Below are 18,575 nucleotides of genomic sequence, written 5' to 3'. Positions count from 1 at the left end.
TCCACAAGCTCTCCATGCCGGATAGGTACCGATCCATGGGGAATGATGCACGGGTTTACCACAACTCTTTCATGTGCGAGAGGCTGCACACTGGGACCTTTTCCCTGATCACCATATCAGGATCGGGGACATGGAAATGCATGTCTGCCTGGTGGGGGATGTGGACTACCAACTACAACACTGGCTCATGAAGCCCTACACGGGACACCTCAACCCCTCCCGGCAGACCTTTAATGCCAGGTTCAGCAGGTCCCACATTGTGGAAGAGGAGGCATTTGACTGGCTGAAGGCCCGATTTAGATGCCTATTTACCTTCCTCAGTCTCTCTGAGAGGAATATTCTGCATGTGATGGCAGCGTGCTGTGTGCTGCACAATTTGTGTAAGTGGAAGGGTGAGGCTTTCCTGCCAGGCTGAATGGCAGAGGCCGGCCACTTGGCTGGCCTGTACGCACAGCCCCGCATGGCTGCCAGCTGGGAGGCCCATCCAGGGGCTATGTGTATTTGGGAGGCCCTGAGGGAGAGCCTCCAGACAGAGGAAGAGTGAAGTCTCCCTGGCATGCCCCACTGGGGCCTTGTGCCTTATTCCACCCTCACATCCTTCCACTTTCCCCTCTCTAACTCCCCTTCCTGATGTCAAATAACACGTGTTGCCCAAAACCCCCTCCTCTCTTTATTGACCATAACTGGGGTGGGGGGATGATGAGGGTAGGAGACGGGAGGGGGAAACCTGGGAGCAGGGAGCTGGAAGGGCGAGGCAAGGGGAGGAAGTAGAAGGAGAAGCTCAGGGTTGGGGGTCTTGCTGGCCCACCTGTATCCCAGCACTGTGGATGCGGGGGCCTTGGCATCCCCGGTGGGGAGCTGACATGGAGGTGGAGAAGGAGCGGTAGAAGAAGTGGGAGGGAGCGCAGGAGTGGGAGGAGGAGCGATAGCTGGGGTGGCAGCAGGGGCTGGAGCAGCAGCAGGCAGCAATCTCTGCGTCATGGTCTGCAGGTGGTCACGGATAGCACGGCCCTGGTCATACAGCTCCCGCAAGCTCTCCCACCACAGATGGAGGTCTTCCTGCACCCAGTGCTCCTGGCTGTGGACCTGCCTTTGCAGTAACCCCAGGTGCTGCCTCTGGTATCCCTCCTGGTTCTGGGCGAGCCTGTTGGCCCGGGTGCGGGAGGATGTCCTGGGTGGGGTTGTACGCTCTGCACTCGCAGCTGATGCAGCTGTGGAGAAACCAGAGAGGTGGTTAGTTATCCCTGGGGCCACAGTGGGTGAAGCCCAGCTCCCCTCTGCAAGGTGAGGACAGCAGGTCTCCGCACCATCATGTCCTGCTATCCCGAGGAGTGTGAGCTGGCCCAGGTCTTCACCCATGCCCCTGTGCTGTATATAGTGTGGATGTGGGGGTGGAGGATGTGCCCTGCCTCTGTGTAGAGGGGGCTTATGCAGGGAAAGCATTGGGCAGTGTCTCTCCACGGGATAGGGAGCATGTCATGTGCCTTCATACATACATGCATGTGGGTAACGGGCCACATGCCCCGGCTACCATGGCACATGCACAGATTGCTGTATGATCCATGCTCAGCAAGGCCCACACGTGCGGTCCCTGGACTCCCTCTTCTCCCCCTCCCCCCCACCGAAGGAGACTGTGATGGCACTCACATGTCGAGGCCTCCCTGGCCTCAGATGATAGTGTTGATATTTCTGTGGGTATGCAGGTCCAGGGTGAGTGACATGCTCCCTTCAGGCTCCTGCAACTCCTGCCCAGCCTCGTCCTCCTGCTCCCTGCCTTGGTCAGGGCCCTCTGCCCCAGGGTCAATGACCACTGGGGGGCATGGACCATCTGGCCCCCCAAGATGTGGTCCAGGTCCTCAAAGTAGGGGAAGGGGTCTTTGTCTGCCCCTGGTTGGGAGCTGCCCCCTGTGGCCCTGGCATAGACCTGCCTCATCTCCTTAATTTTCATGTGCACCTGCTCCGGGTTCGCATGTGGCCAGGCTGTCAGCCATCCATCTATAGACAGCTGTATTCCTCCATCTAGTGTGGAGATCATGGACATTGGAGGCCTGCCCACAAACTTCTATCAGGTCCATGATCTCCACACTGGACCAGGAAGGTGCCCACCTTTTGCAGCCCTTGGGAGGCTCCTGGGAGCTGTCACACTGCTTTTGGGGAGTGGTGGAGGGCTGGCTGGCTCATGCTGGCAACTGGGTCGGGGCAGTGCCTGCGGGCTCTGGGCTGGCAGGTTTAGAGCTGGCACAGGCCCTGTGGCCAAACTGAATCTACCCCTTTAAAGGCTCCAGGGGTGGGGGGTGGGGCAGAGGTGTTTTCCTGGTTCGGCCCAGAGTGGCCACCAGGGCACCCTGGGAAGGGCTGGAGGCCCCCTATTTCGAAATAAGCGATTATTTCAGTTTAGCTATTTTGAATTTGGCATTATTCTTCATAGAATGAGGTTTACCAAATTCGAAATAAGCGCGCCGCTATTTTGAATTTATTTTGAAATAGAAGTTTGCCTGTGTAGATGCTGGGAAAGTTATTTCAGAACATCGGCTGTTATTTCAAATTAACTTTGATGTGTAGACATACCCCAAGAGAATATGGCCTGGGGTTTATTCTTTTCAGTGTATAAAACTCATTGCTGGATGAGACTCCCATTTTTTTATTTCATAACAAGGATTAAAAAAATCAGAGGATTCAAGTTTCTGCGTAAAAATTATGGCTTTGAACAATATAGTAGTAGAAAGCAAAATTGCTCTGGCAATTCAAAAGACAGTCTCTTGAACCTCTGTCAGAGGTATGGTCTTATAAATTAAAAGTAGAAATCAAAGATCAAAGTAATCAAAAGATAGTGAGGTATAGTAAATTATTGATTTGTTGATGCACACAAAGTCTTTTTCTCATTTAGTCATATTTGCTCTCTAGGGATAGCATCAGTAAAAATATTGCACTGTACAGACTTAATTTGCCCATCCATCCGCTACATATGCTGCTATTATAGCTAGAACAGGAACATCTGAGGCAGGCATGTGTATATAACTTGATTGCAATTGTATTAACCACATCATCTTGGATTATCCAGCAATAATTCTCCTAGTGAAGGTCACACTTCCCACAGTAATCTGTATAACTTGGGGAAGGGCTGACCTGAGCTCCCTGTTCCCCACACACAATTAACCTTCTTGCAGCAGCCTTGCTGGAAGCCCACTGCCCATCCCTTATTTGTGGTTTACAGGAGGTGGGATGGAAAGAGCTATCTTGTCCCTGTATCTGACATAGGATCATAATCACTGCCTTTTTTAGGAGATCTGTCGGAATCCACCTCTAACCAGATTTCTCTTATTCAATAATTACCTACACGGAGTGCCTGTCAAGTCATAACATGAATTTTCTGGTCTACCCTACCCACCAGGTCCAGGAGGAGTGGAGGGAATTTAAAAAAAAAAATCTTTGTCAGATTTTCCTGGCTATGAGCCAAAAAAAAAAAAAAAAAAAAAAAAAAAAAAATCTTGTCAGCCACAAAAAGGCAACTAGCATAATGCCCACAGCAAAGCCTCTAAACCCAATCCTATTCTAATTCCAAGGGGAATAAAAGTATTATTTTGTATTTGCTTATGATGCAGAATGACCCAAGGTAGAGGGAAGAGTTTGTAAATCTACACTGCACCTTTAATCCAGCCAGTGAGTCCCCTATCCTATGCAAACTCATGAAAGAGATTAAGAGTCAACAACAACTGGACTGTGGGAAAATCAGAGGATGCAATCCTTAGGCTCCCCTCTTTCCTGTTGGACCAAAGCAATCCTCCCCACTTTTGAGCTTGCCATGTAGAAGGGCATGGGGAACATTTCCTTAAGCATAAGAACTTGTTTAAAGAATGAAGATATAGAAATATTTTCATATTAAGACAAATATTTTCCTTTCTAGATACACTATAAAACAGATTGCTAAAGCTCACAAATCTCACATGCAATTATTCCATCATATAATGAAAACAAACCCTTAAGAGAGCAATTTGTATTGAAGAAGATGGAACTTTGTCAGTTTGTCTCCTGTATTTATTTATAGGAGAACCTACTGCTAGTGAAGATACACTTAAGAATATTGATCTTGAAGTATTTCTACAAACCAGTGTTATACAGAATCATCCCATGCCACATGTCTCCTCTTTTGTTCTCTTATTTTTGTAATGCATTTATTTACTATTATGGTGAATATTAGCTTTCCTTTTCATTAGCCTCTGATATAGTTTCTCTCTCTTAGGGTGCAATTTCATCTCATTATTGCTGTTTCATTTATTTACGTTAATGAATACATATTCCATGATAAGAAGTGTCAAGCCTCATAGGAGATACTTAGAAAATTGACAGCTTGTGTAGAAAGTTTCTTTAAAAAAGATCAGTATTTTTCCACTGTGCAAAACTTAAGTCATACACACATAATAATTTTGCAGCACCATGTTCAAATGGATCAGATTCTGAATTATGTTCCACATACCCATGTGTCACATTTTTGGATTTTAAAGTGAGCAGATAGATCACTTTTACACCCATGGGTGGAGTTTGCCCCAAATTCTGTACAAAGTGGGCCATGTGAAGTGTCAAAACAAAGCTTATATTCTACTGATTCTATGTATGACACTCATGTACTTGTATGGTTTTTGTACATGGAGTTATGAATATGAGCTCTATTCTTGTACTCTAAATGTTCTCTGGGACAGAGCAATGGGCCTGGACTGCTTATTGTGAAGAAGGATTGTTCAGTGAATGGCTACACTAACTAGCACTGCTTCATGGACAATGGCTCTCGGGAGTGCCAATACATACCTGAGGAATGTGGCTGGAAGCTTGCAGACTAGCCAGTGCCTCATGGTTGTTTGCATGTGAAACACAGATAGGTCACTTAATCATGTGATCAGCTGCAATCTGGGAGAAACGAGGAATATAAAAATCCCTTGAGGGCATCTCCATCTTGTCTTCAATCTTGTTCCTGATTCCAGATGCATCCTTGCTAAGGACAGAGAGCCAGGAAGGATTGCTGACACATCCTAACAGGATGTACACCAGAGACTTAGTGATTGATGTATGTAATATACTCTCCTTAACAATCTTACACTCAACCTTTTCTTTCTTTTATTAATAAACCTTTATGTTTTAGATTCTAATGGATTGGTACAGCGTGCTCTTGTGGGTAAGATCTAAAGTGTAGATTGACCTGGGACTCTGGCTGGTTCTTTGGGACTAGGAGGATCCGTTTGGAGTTGGTGAGATTGGGTTTTATAACTTCTCACCTATGTGTAAGGTCCGGGGCTGATTGTGGCACAGGAAAGCTAGGGTGTCCAATGGGTTTTGCTTGTGAGGCTTCCTGCTGACCAGATTGTCAGCTGAAATGCTCTGTGTGACTGGTTTGTGGCCTATTTGGGAAAGGTCTCCAGTCGAGGGCAGTAAGTAGCCCTGGTTTGAAAAATTTGCCCTGAGCTGATCCAGTCTCACACCATGTATGCAATCTGATTCATGAAACATTAACCATCATGAGTTCATTGAGAAATGAACACAGTATTTATTTATAGAACCAGTTTTTTTTTCCTTCACATTCATTTAAATAACCCACACAAAACTTCCATAACAAAGCAAACAGGCAACAATGTTGAGGAATAATGGATGTGTAAAATTTACTTAAGCCTTCCATTGACATTTCTTATTCTTCCTTCCACCTTAAAAGTGGTTTATAAAGATGCTCTATGAATTATGATATGAACTGTGGATTTGCAGTGATAGGGAAAGGAGCCGATTTAGATGTTGAATGGAAAGCAGCAATACAGTATTCCCCACAATGTTTCACCAAAATGTCTCTGCTCTGTATCAATACAAGGGATACCACTAGGGATGGAAGGGCTGTATAAACAATATGTCCATCCAATTTCAGGCTCTTAGTTGTTAGCCTATGTAGTTATTTTGTGATGTCAACAGTTCTTAGGCTAGAGAACAGCCAGCATTTCACTCAATAGTAAACTGAGCGAGGTTGGAACTGTGGTGATCTAGAGATGAAAGATTCTAGAAACTATTCCCAAAGTCTTCAGCTAGCCACTTATCTCTCCAAAATAAAATACTACTAATAATCATAATTGTAACCCTTTTGTCAAGAATTTTGAACAGTCAACAGTCCAGAATATATTATTGTCACACATCAGAGGTATTTTTATCAAAATAAATGTCACCTAGAACTAGGTGCAAAGCACGTTTAAGAAAATTGAAAAGCAAAGCACGTTTAAGAAAATTGAAACACAAAATAAACAAAACCTGGCTTATCCTCCCCCCAGTACACAAATGGACATTGAGAAAATTAAGAGCTAGAATTAAATCAGAGGGTAGTTAGGATAGAGTGTGAGTAGCCTAAGGATAATTGACTAGGCTATGCACTTTGGAAGCATCCCCACATAAGATAAACGGTAAGGTAATATTTTAAGCATTAACTGATCGGTTGGTTATTAAGCTGGAAATGCCAAAAGATAGGCAGGAAGTTAGCCTATCTGGGGAAATGTCAGAAGGAAAGGTGAAAGAAATCCAAGAAATTACAGAGGTGAGATTTTCCCCCCATGTATTGATAGAAGGTGAAGTCTTATGCCGTGGGCAGTAAACAGCTAGACCTTGTCTACAGTAGAATTTTTTTATCTGTATAACTTATGTCACTCGAGAGTGATTAAGCCACATCCACCATCCCCAGTGATGTAAGTTATAGAAACTGAAGTGCTGGTTCAGACATTGCTATGTCAGTGGGAGAAGGTATCCCATTGACATTTAAGCCTTGGGAGCAGATTAGAGTGTACAGGAGCTCTGCTCTGCAGTATAAATGAAGCCTTAAAAAGAAAAGTAAAAATAAAGCTCTTGATATTGAACTTGCCACTAGTGTGCATGAGGACTGTTTTTAGAGAGGAATCTAGGAGAAAGTTCAGTGTCCTTGTCACATCCTGAGAATAGCTTTAGGAAAATAAGATTGTAATAGAATGATGAAACTTGGGTGTACTGGTAACAGACTGATATTTATTTCCTGCCCATAGTCACATGACATGAGTCAGAGTCTCAGAAGACTATATTCCTATCACATACCGGAGCAGTACCCACTTACTCCAGTTGCTACTAATACAAAGGTAATTCAAAATACCAATAACAAATATATTATGTTGGATAATTAGAAAATATAGCGAGAGCAGGACCCCATTGTGCTAGATGCTGTAGACATACAGAACAAGGAAACCATCCCTGTCCTGAAAATCTTAATATGTAAGTATATGATAAAAAGCAACAGATGATCAAACAGACTGGGGAGTGCAAGTGAACAATGAGACAATGGTGCATAAATGGAAAAGACAGATGCAAGGTGTAGAGAGGGACAGAATGCACAGAGTGAACAATGTGATGACAGCAAATGTTATGTTCTTTTTTGGAGGAAGGGAGATCAGTATGACTGAAACTGATTAGGGGGACAAGCTAAATGGGAAGGGAAGAGAGATGAGGGGGTCTGGATAGAACAGGAGAGGAGAGTGACAGAGAGAGGTGAGGAATGAAACAGGAGAAGAGATTGTGTGGAGGGAGGAGACAGAATAAAGTACACAGCCAATCAGGGCAAAAAAAGAAATAGAACATTCTATGGTTTTGATTGGACGTTCCCTACTTTCCCTGCTTCTGTTTCCACCAGGTGGAGACTGGGTGGCTTATCTGCTATTTAATCTAAGGGGACACAGTGGAGAGAGGGAGGCATAAATTTTGACATGACAGGCTTCTTTTGGAAGATTTTCTGGAAGAGATCTTTTGAAAAACTTCTTCCAAAAGAGAGCATCCACACTGCCACAGTGCATCGAAAAAGTGACCTGCTTTTTTTTTAAAGATAGCATCCACGCAGTATGGACACTGTCTTGCTTGTAAGCTGTGATTACTATGGACAGAGTGGACACTAGGCCACTGTGTTTTTTTGTCTTCTTCTTTCGAAAGAACTCCCTCTTCCCTGAAAGAGTTCTTTTGGAAAAAGGCTTCTTCCTTGTAAAAAGAGGTTTACCAATGTCAGAAAAACCCCTTTGTTTCATTTTTTCCTCTAAAAGAATGTTACTGCAATGTGGACATAATTGAAGTTTTTTGGAAAAAACACCTTTTTTGAAAAAACTCTGTAGTGTAGATGCACCTGTGATGTCCCCACAATGGGTGTAGTGTTGCCCCTGAATAGCTATGAGTGTCAGAGATATAGAAACCCAAGTTTGGTTCCATTTTATATTATTCCTCCCAATGCAACAGCCCCTATTTCAGCTGTTGGTGCCAGCTGCCTGTTTCTTACTCTTCTCCTTCAGGGAAATTCATATAGCACCTTTGCCGAAATAAATTTGAGATACTTTCTTATCCTTAATAGAAAAGTAGGGTGAAGTTCACTTGTCTGCTCCTCTCCCTTTCTATTCACATGAACTGCAGTTTTAGTAAGCAGTTCCCTGTCCAGCACTACGGTTACTGAAGGAAGTGAGCTCCAGATGAACACAGTCTCTGCTCCTGATAGCTGTAATCCTTGGTACTTTATCACTCTTTCTATTCCTCTATATCGGTGATTTTCAACCTTTCTTCATTTGTGGATCTCTGAAAAAAATATTGAATTGAGGTGCAGCCCCTTTTGGAAATCTGTCTGCTCCCGTATCCTCAGGTCTGGACCACAGGTTGAAAACACTGCTCTAACCTACTGATTTTGTATGTGCCTTGACATCTGGAGATTTCCAAGCAGCAGAAGGAAAATTGTGTCTTTCTGGTAGTATAGCCGCTCATAACTGTACTGATCCAAGCCTATTCCATTAAGCAGATAATTTTTACATTAGCCCCAGATGGAACAGAGAGCTACTTAGGATATGAGTATCATTAAAATAGCTCCATGTCAAAGGAATTCCAGAGTATACTCTGCCTTGCTGACATACATTTGATGACTACGATAATTTAGTATTTCTCTTGAAATAAATCATTTTTTAATACTTTGTAGTATAATCCTTGAGTACTTGCATTTGCATACAGTAACCTGACCCACTGTACACAATTATAGAATTAAGTTGACATACGTGGCCTTATATCGATATAACACTGTAGTGTAAACCAGACCCAAAGAAGACCTCTATGTAAGCTTGAAAGCTGGTTTCTCTCACCAATAGAAGTTGGTCCAACCAGAGATATTACCTCATCCACTTCTAGTATCCTGGTACCAGCATAGCTATACAACACTGCATACAGAATGGAGAGTAATGGATTAAGATCTGCTCCCTCTTCTGTCTGGCCATGCCATCTTTAATTCCAAATTGCTACGGTTGTGTGGGCTTAAGTCAGAGCAATAACATTATTTGAAAGTAATTTGTGTATCTAATATATTTACTTCAAACCCCCCTGGCTATAGCATAAGAATAAGTGGTTGTTTAGATTGCTGAATCTCTGCCAGAGTATTTGGCATCCATTATAAATTGATTTTTTTATGTGTCTTTGGCAGTTGATAGGCTATGGTAATGGTTGTCTCAGATCCAACAGGGCTTTAAAATAAAAGTAATTGATTTGTTTTAATAATAATAAAAAGTGACTGACTTTTTGACTTCTTAAGCACCCTGGATGTACAGCAGAGTTTCTCATAGTGCCTTGTGAATTTATACTGTATGAATCATTGAGGAATATGGTATTTATATTGTATACAGAACAGTAGACACGCTGTCTGCATCTTTATATCTGCAACTGGAGGATTGCCAAGAATGAACTGAAAGATGATTGGAGAACTTAGTACTCTAGTGACTTGTAGTGCACCTATAGAATGGCAAAAATGGCATGATGGTACAGATATGTACTTGTGCAATAGGAACATTACTATTTCTTTGTCTTTCCAGGAAAAAAAACATTGATTCATGATTTTTTTTATATTATCCCATGTATTCTGAATTGGCTATTCATCATGATTTTTTCATGAATGAAAAAGTTAGAACAGTAGGCATTGCTTTTTTAAAATAATGGCTCTTAAGGTTTTTTCTTAAATCTTAGCTAAAAACTGTAAAGCAGAACAAAATAAGTGTCACCTATTTATGACAAGTCCTTTATAAAATTCATTGCTGTAATCAATGAATTTCTGTGGTGTTCAGATAGCAAGAGACTTTGAGGAAGACTTCAGGGAAAAACTATGAAGTTTGGTGTACACTACAAAGTTAGACTGATGCAAAGCAGCTTATATTAACATAGCTTTGTATGTATCTATGCTTACATTTGTTTGCCACTGATATGAGCAGCCCTTTATACACACCTAGTTAGACAGTGTGGAGCAACATTTGATGTACTTAGGTTGCCACTGTGCAAGCATAGACAATACATTACTTATGTCCACCCTTCGGGTACGTCTAAACTATATCCTTCTTTCAAAAGAGGGATATAAATTAGACATATCAAAATTGCAAATGAAGCCGGGATTTGATTTTCCTTCACTTCATTTGCATAATTGCATCAAGGTGTTTTATTGAAAAATGCTATTTCAAAAGTGAAACCGTGGTATAGATGCAGTTCTTTCGAAAAGAAAGGCCTGTTTAGAAAGATCCTGTACTCCTCAAAAAATGAGGTTTACAGGATCTTTCAAAACAGGCTTTTCTTTTCGAAAGAACTGCATCTAGACCGTGGTTTCACTTTCAAAATAGCATTTTTTTAAAAAAACCACTGTGATGCGATTATGCAAATGAGGCTGGGATTTGAATTCCCGTGCTTCATTTGCGATTTCAAAATGTCTAATTTACATCCCTTTTTCAAAAGAGGGATATATAGCAGATATAGCCTAACTGTCCTCCAGCAGCTGTTCCAAGATTCATCCACATCTTGAATATTGTGAAAAAAATGCTGTGTGATTAGGGTGATTTCGTTTTGGATGACAACATGTTAAAGTTTTCATACTTCTAGTACAAAAACATTCTTTCTTGAAGTTTTTAAATGGTAAAGTTACAATTTCATACCTCAAAGTATTGCATCCAACTTGCAGGAAACATATATTAGACTTTGTCTCAACAGATAAAAAGGAACTAAAAACAATAGCTTAGGTGCAAGTGATCACTTTTATAATGTGCAAATAGACTAAAGTCCTGACCAGTTGCTTTAAAAGGGCCAATTTTCACAAATCTGAAAACAGCCAAATCTGCTGTGAGGAAAAATGTAATAAAAGAAAGTGAATTATATTTGGAAATTGTTTGAGAACACTTTATTACAAGTCTTAGAAATCACAGACCTGAAGCTGAAGAAGTATTGGCTAAACTACTGATTTGGCTTGCTGGTATAATGTGTACGTGTGTGCGAGAGAGAGAGAGATAACAAATGAAAGAGTAAGTTGAGAGGAATGAATATAAATCAGAAGGTAGGAATTATAGAGAATTGATCAGGAAAATAGAGATACATGGGAGAAATCTGAGGTGATCAGGGTTTAGGAAAATCTGGAGTTTAATTCTATTAGGAATAAAACATCATTAATGATGTTGGTTTGTTATTAGATAAAAATGGTAGAATTAACAACAATACAATAAAAGGTAGAATGTTCAATGTCTCTTTAGGGCAAAAAGAGATTTTTGAGTTTATTATATAAGAACACACTTCCCACTCCATTACTGCCTCTTGGTGGATGTTAAACAGCAGCTACTAAAGTTAGACATTTTAAAATCAGTTGGTCCATACAACTTGCATCCAAGAGTTTTAAAAGAGCTAGTTGAAGAGCTTGCTTCACCATTTATGTGGCTTTCCAGTAAGTCTTGGGACACTGGGGAATTTCAGAAGACAAAGAGAAAGCTAATGTGCCAATATGTAAAAAAGGAAAAATAGGACAACTCAAGAAATTAAAGGCTTGTAAGTATGAAATTGACTCCAGACAAGATAACCAGCTGATACGGGATTCAATTAATAAAGAATTAAAGGAGGATAAAATCATTTAATGGAGCATCACTGAATGAATTAAAAGATGTCTAGTTGATAGGCCTTAAAATATAAGTGAGAAATCCTCACTGAGTTGGTATTTCTAGTGCAGTCTCCTATGCAATCAAGTTTGTAGACAAGAGAAAAATTAAGGGAGTGATAAATAATGAAGTGGACAGATCATCCATGCAGAATGATTGCGATTTCTTGGAAAACTTATTGCAAGCAATATGTGAAAGTGTTCATCTAGATACAAAGAAATTGTAATGCATACTAACAGTAAAGGGGACTCTATGCTGGGGAAAAAGTCACCCTGAAAAATATTTTGGGGTGTGAATAATCAGTTGGGCATGATCTTCCAGTGCAACACTGTGGCCATAAGAGCTAATGAGATCCTTGCCTGCATAAACAGGGTAATTTCAACATTGAATAGAATGTTTGTTTAATATGTTTTTGGTACCAGTGAGACTTGCTGAAATACAATGTCCAGTTCACAAATCAGGAAGGATCCTGATAAATTGGAGAGGGTTCAAAGCACAGTCCCAAGAGTAACTAAAGTATTAGAAAACATAAGAGACACTTAAGGAGCTCAATCTATTACATTTAACAAAAAGAATATTGGGAGGTGACTTGATTACAGTCTCTAAATATCTACAAGGGAACCAATGTATGATAATAGGCTCTTCTATCAGAAAAATATATAACACAATTTAAAAGATATGCTGCTCTAGGAATTATTTTGAGACAGTACTATGGCCTGTACAATATAGAAGGTCAGACTTCATGATTACAGTGATCCCATCTAGCCTTGGAAACTACGAATATATGTATGTGTTGTAAGATGAGGGTCTGAAATGTAAGCCCATGTATTACAGGCTGGGCATGAGGCCAGAGGCCTAGACAGCAATGGTCAAGACTTTACTCATATAAAGCAAAGTTAAGGTGTGAGCAAGTGGCAGGCCCTGCTCAGAGAAAATGTCAAGAACAGAGCTGATACTACAGAATCTCATACCTAAGAGGTACTAGGCACAGTCTAGGAGTACAGTCCAGAGGGCTCATAACAGAACGCCTTGTTAAGGAACAGAACACTTTGTTAAGGAACATCTTGGTACCAGCACACTCCTCACCCATAACACACGTACCAACCCAGGTTCAGGACAGAGTCTAAATTGACATGATGGATAGGCAATGACTAGCTAACAGAGAGTTGCAACCTGATACGTCTGGAGAGATGTGTTATTTGTTTGCACCTGTGTATAAAAGGTTGATTGTCGACTGACCATGGGGAGGGGGCACTAGAATGCAAAGAATTTAGTTGGATGTTAGTCCATTGTCACAGCTTACATAAGTATTATGGCATAGCAGCGAGTCTATTCGCCAACAACTATTATTGTCTGTCGCTTGGCAGTAAACCTTCTCGGGTGCTTTCGATCCTTATCTGACTTGTGATCTCAGAGGGCTCTCTGTGGGGATTTGAGGCGAAGGGATAAGGGGGTTACTTAGCTCGTAATTTTCTGCCTTGTTAGATTGTGATTCCAACAGAGGATAATAGTTTGCTTGCTTACCAGATCAGCAGTCAGGATCACCAGTGTCGTTAGGCGGGATCATCTCAACGGGTTCCTGACAGGTCTTCAATGATAAATTTTTGGATGGGTATCTGTTGTGTTAACTAATTGCTTGGGGTTAACATGTTAGACGGAAGCACATGCACGCATCTGAAGGTTTATCATTGAAGACCTGTCAGGAACCCGTCGAGATGATCCTGCCTAACTAGGATCACTGGTGACCCTGACCGCTGATCTGGTAAGCAAGCAAACTATTATTCTCTGTTGGCATCACAATCTAACAAGGCAGAAAATTATGAGCTAAGTAACCCCCTTATCCTTTCCCCTCAAATCCCCACAGAATTTGATGAAATCTGGACCTGTTGTATTGCCGGGAAGGGAGGGCCATAGGAGGTCAAAACAGAGTGTGGGGAGACATGGCAGAAATTGAAGTGCTGAAAAATAGTAATAGTAGTAAAAAGGCTAGTATTTCATGTCTCTGGCAGTGAGAGGGGTTAAACAGCATGCTACGCTGCTAACCTCCCAAGTAATAGAACAGACTAATAGAACAAGGAAGTAAAAGAAGCAAAACAGGCAATAGAGCATTGAAAAGCTCAAGCTCTGCTGGCAGGGCAGCCGGCAATCCAAACACAATCTACTTGAACCAAGTAAAGCAGGAAAATTAGAGATTGGAAAAAACTGTAGAAAAAAAGAGAAGTGCCATCCCTTGCTGCAAAGCAACAGGCTTCAGGAACTTTCACAGTACCTGAAGCAGTGGGACAGAAAAGGACAAAGGTGGCCCTGACAAATTTAAAAGATGAGACAGGGTCTTCTGCATTGCAACCACAACCATGCCTGGTTAAATGCCTGGTTCCAATTTAACTTAAACTGAGACACGGACTTGTGCCTATCAGAATGTAAAAAGTAAGTGCCCAGGAGGGAGATGTAGCAAACAATACTTGCACAGAATTGGTAAATAAAATAGAGGGAAAAAATGGAACTGTTCACAGAGCTCAGGCGGAGACCAGAGCTGCAACTTGATCACAGAGAAATGAATAAAAAAGAATTTCAAAATTAAAAAGCAAGATTAGGTAGACTAACAAGAACTAATGCAGCAACCTATGGAGTTGCCCCAAAACACTTGACTGAAGCATGTAAGGGCACTCCCACAATTCATCTGGCATGCAGACATCAAGCAACAGCAACAGACACGGGGGGAGCAAATTCAGTTTTTACAAACCTGGGTAACTACACATACTCTAATTTTAGACTTTGGATAAACACCCTCAGTGTGGGTTCCCATCTTCTCTGACCCCTGGAATCACACTCAGGCAAAAATGTTCACTTTTTTCTGAAATATTCTTACACACCAATATGTTTTCCTTTATATTATTTCATAGTTTGCAAAACTTGCTGCTGCTGCCTTAAGACAACTTTGACATTTAACATCTCTTCTGGCTTTAGTCCAGGGGTGGGCAAAAGGGCGTCCGCTGGCCGGATCTGGCCTGCGAAGTGGGTGGATCTGGCCTGCAGTGGCCCTGCTGCTCCCCCACCCCTAAGCTAATTAGGGCCTGAGGGTGGGGGAGCGTGTGAAGCCTTCTCTGCTCTGTCCTCCCTGAGAGTAGCATGCGGCATTTCAAAGTGCTGTGTGCTCTTGGCAGGGTGGGAGGAGGCTTTGCATGCTCCCCCACCCCCAGGCCCTAATTGTCATGGGGGTAGGAGAGTGTGTGAAGTCTCCTCCCACCCTGCCAGGAGCACACAGTGCTTTGAAGTGACACGCTACTTGCAGGATGAGGGCAGAGCAGAGAAGTCTTCATGCACTCCCCCACCCCCAGGTCCTAATTGGCCTCAGGGCATGGGAACGGGGAAGTTTCCTCCCACTCCAGGGGCATGGGCATCTAGGGGGAACGTGGGGTGTAGCCGAAAGCAATCATTGTCTGGGGATGGGGAATCAGGAAATATATTGGCCCTGCCGCCTTCTGCTTGATCTCCTGCTCCTTCCTTTGTGGCCCGGGAACACTTCAAAAATTTCCAAAGTGGTTCCTGGCAAAAAATTATTGCCCACCCCTGCTCTAGTGTCTCTACTTTCCTAAATTGCTCTTCACCTCCTCCCCTTTCCTCACCTCTCCTCCCTTTAACTCTCTCTCTCTCTCTCTTAATTTTTACAGAAACCAAATTAAAGCAATTAAAACAAAACAAGGAACAAAAAATAAGGTAAAAACTTTACTTTGAATAAAATCAGTACGTTAATGTTTTTAACCCTTCAGGAATGCAACAGCTGAAATTACTCCCAATTTTCCTGAAGATAAGGTTGCTAAGCAACAGACATGCAGACTCTGCTTCTAATCCTAACCACTGGCAAATATTTGAAACATGGGCTTTCTTATTTGAAAACACCTGTACAGCAGAGTTTTACAATAAAGCTTAATATAAAGTAACAGACAATGCCATAAGTTACTAAATTAACACTAACACATTTGACTAATATTAATAGAAATTTGTATGCTTTTTATTAAGTTTTAAATAAGGTAATAACTTGCAGATTTAAATGTTTAACCCTTTTGCTTATTTTTCCAATTTTTAATTTTTTGTGTGTAACTATAAATGTAATTTTGGTGCTATTTTTTAAATTGTAAGTTGTCCTATATTTCATGAATGTTGTTTTTTGTTGTCACATAGCTATTTGTTTTTATTATTTTGTTACAACAAAAGTCAATTTTATAATTTTTTAAAAATGTGGTACCACACTCTTTTGCTATTATATCTATGGTATAATCATATTATTAACATTTTTTTTTCAAATTTAAAAAAGGTTTAAATTACAAATATATGTATATGTATTTCTGCCTTAACAGATAATGCAATTGCAAACAAACACAGTTTTCTTTTAGTAATCAATTTTTAAAAGTTTTTATTTTTTAATTTTGTAATTAAAAATGTATGGGGAAACCTCAACATTAAGGTTGAGGTAATATTTAAAAATTTAATTTTTGTATGGATTTTTAAAAACTTTTTTACTTTTAAATGCAGTTCTAAGAATGTCATAGCAATAATGCAGAAAGCTAACCAAACTTTTTTGACAGGTGGGAGTAATCCCGTTGGGTTCCTGAGATGTTCTGTTACAACCCCTCTGGACTGTGCTCACAGCCTGTGCCTAATACCTCTGAGTATGAATGTTTCTGTAATATCAGCCCTGTTCTTCACAATTTATGTGAGCAGGGCCTGCCTCTTGCTCACAGTTTAACTTCTCTTTTTATTAGGAAAGTCTTGACCATTGCTGTCTAGGCCTCGGCTTCATACCTGGCCTGTGATAGATGCGTTTATGTTTCAGACCTTCATCTTCCTACAGTATGGAAACAAATCATCTGAATAGCACCAGTCTCAAGTGGGAACTAATCCAAAATTTGCATTTAAAAAGCACACAATACCAACAGTACACATGTACAAACTCTCAGACAAGGTATTCTTTAATTTCTCTCAATGATAACTATCCAAACATTTCCTTTAGAAATCCAAACATAAGCAGCTCCCCTCCCCCAAAAAACTACTAAGTAATCCAAACACAATGATTCATTCTGTATTAAACTTCATTTAATGTGGTTAATCCAACTTCATTATCTTGTCCCCTCTCACCCTTTCTATGCTGTTGATGACAAAGTTAATATTAATAAACCAATCAGTAAATCACACAGACACTAGAGGAAAAAACATTAATTATTTTCTCTATTACACTCTTTGTTAGCATTCAAATCAGAAGAAGTGACCCACAGCACCATTCACAGCATTAGGTAACATCAACAAGGTCTACATTTGTTTCACTGAGAATCACGTCAAATTGTTAATTGAACCAGAAGACAGCAATAGTAATTCTTAATGGTCAATAATAATAGCAATAATAATTTCACAGAAGTCAGTGGGAGTTCATCAGATAGGCAGCATGAAAGATTGTCTTATATTTGTTACGCTACCTTGCATTTTTATTTCTTAGCTTGAATCAACATTCAATGAGAATATATTGAATAAGAAACCTGATTTTAAAGCATGTATGATGAGAATAAAAATGAGGGAAGGTAGCATATCTAGGAACTGGAGGAACTAATTCAATATCAAACTGATGTGTCCTTCTGACAGCTTCCTTGATCTCCTTCAGAAGTTTGCATCCTTATATCTTCAGTCACATAGCTCCATACTCACACAAGAGACTGCTGACTAAAATCTGGTGCTTCCAATTCCTGTCCTTCAGAACAGTCACACTTATTATGGGAAGTCTGCTGGCTATACTGACCATGCTTTGGAGTATTCAAAAATGCAGCAGATTTCAACCACTCTTTAAGGCAGTTGAAAAGAAAACAAACAAACAAAAAAGCCTGTTTCAAACAATGAAATTTCAAAACTTTTTATAAGTTTTACTGCTCTTCCTATATAGGACTTTTTCACATTATAATGAAGTGTTCATTCTACTATGCCCATTAGTGTCTTGAGACCAGTTCAGTGAGAATAGCTCTGAGTGTAAGTAATTTTGTTAAAGTAAACGAGACAACTTATGTGTTTAATTACTTTGCTGAACGGGGATGTGTGGGATGGAAATAATTTTTTTCATAGTATACTGACCAATTGAAAAGTTCTGTGCATACCCTCTAATACTACAGAAATTAACAAAACCAGCATAATCTTTATTCAACCCCATTGTGAAAATAATTGTAATAAGCTTTCATTATTTGATCTCACAATTCTGTACAATGTAAAATGCTAAAATGAAGATCTAGCACTCAATTTAAGTGACCTGCCCTTTTCTATATCCTTATTAGAGATAAGATATGTAGCACTTATATAATTTTCTTAAATTAATTTCAATCCTACTTTTCTAGTAAATTTGTGTAAATCATTGATGATAATGATTAAATTGCTTAATTTCTTATGCTAGATACACATAGAATAATAACAATATACTACATAATCTGTGTGATATCATGTAAGGAGAAGACTTGTTATATAGTGAAAGGGTAAAAGGAGAAATGTTATGGCTGATACATTTCTTAAACTTGGGCAATTAAAATCAGTTTAAGTTATAGTAACATATTTTGGATGCAGTCAAACATTTAGATTTTCAAACTATATAGTTTT

At 40.4% G+C, this 18,575-nt stretch overlaps 1 long non-coding RNA gene across 2 annotated transcripts in view; it reads left to right on the top strand.

Annotated features, from left to right (window-relative positions):
• The window catches only part of LOC149524544 (uncharacterized), a 201,711-nt gene that overhangs the window by 139,585 nt on the left and 43,551 nt on the right, over nt 1–18,575 (top strand). Inside the window, exon 2 of one of the 2 annotated variants that reach the window (XR_016349345.1) lies at nt 15,620–15,665. The exons of the other annotated variant lie outside the window; for it this stretch is intronic. This is a non-coding gene — a long non-coding RNA (uncharacterized LOC149524544). The remainder of the gene's footprint in view (nt 1–15,619; nt 15,666–18,575) is intronic. 2 annotated transcript variants of the gene reach the window in all.

This window comes from Pelodiscus sinensis, chromosome 4 (assembly GCF_052426305.1).
Source record: "Pelodiscus sinensis isolate ZL-2025 chromosome 4, ASM5242630v1, whole genome shotgun sequence".
In the NCBI taxonomy this organism is placed as follows: domain Eukaryota; kingdom Metazoa; phylum Chordata; order Testudines; family Trionychidae; genus Pelodiscus; species Pelodiscus sinensis.
The sequence above is the reverse complement of the archived record's forward strand: the minus strand, read 5'-3'. Positions and strand labels throughout refer to the sequence as shown.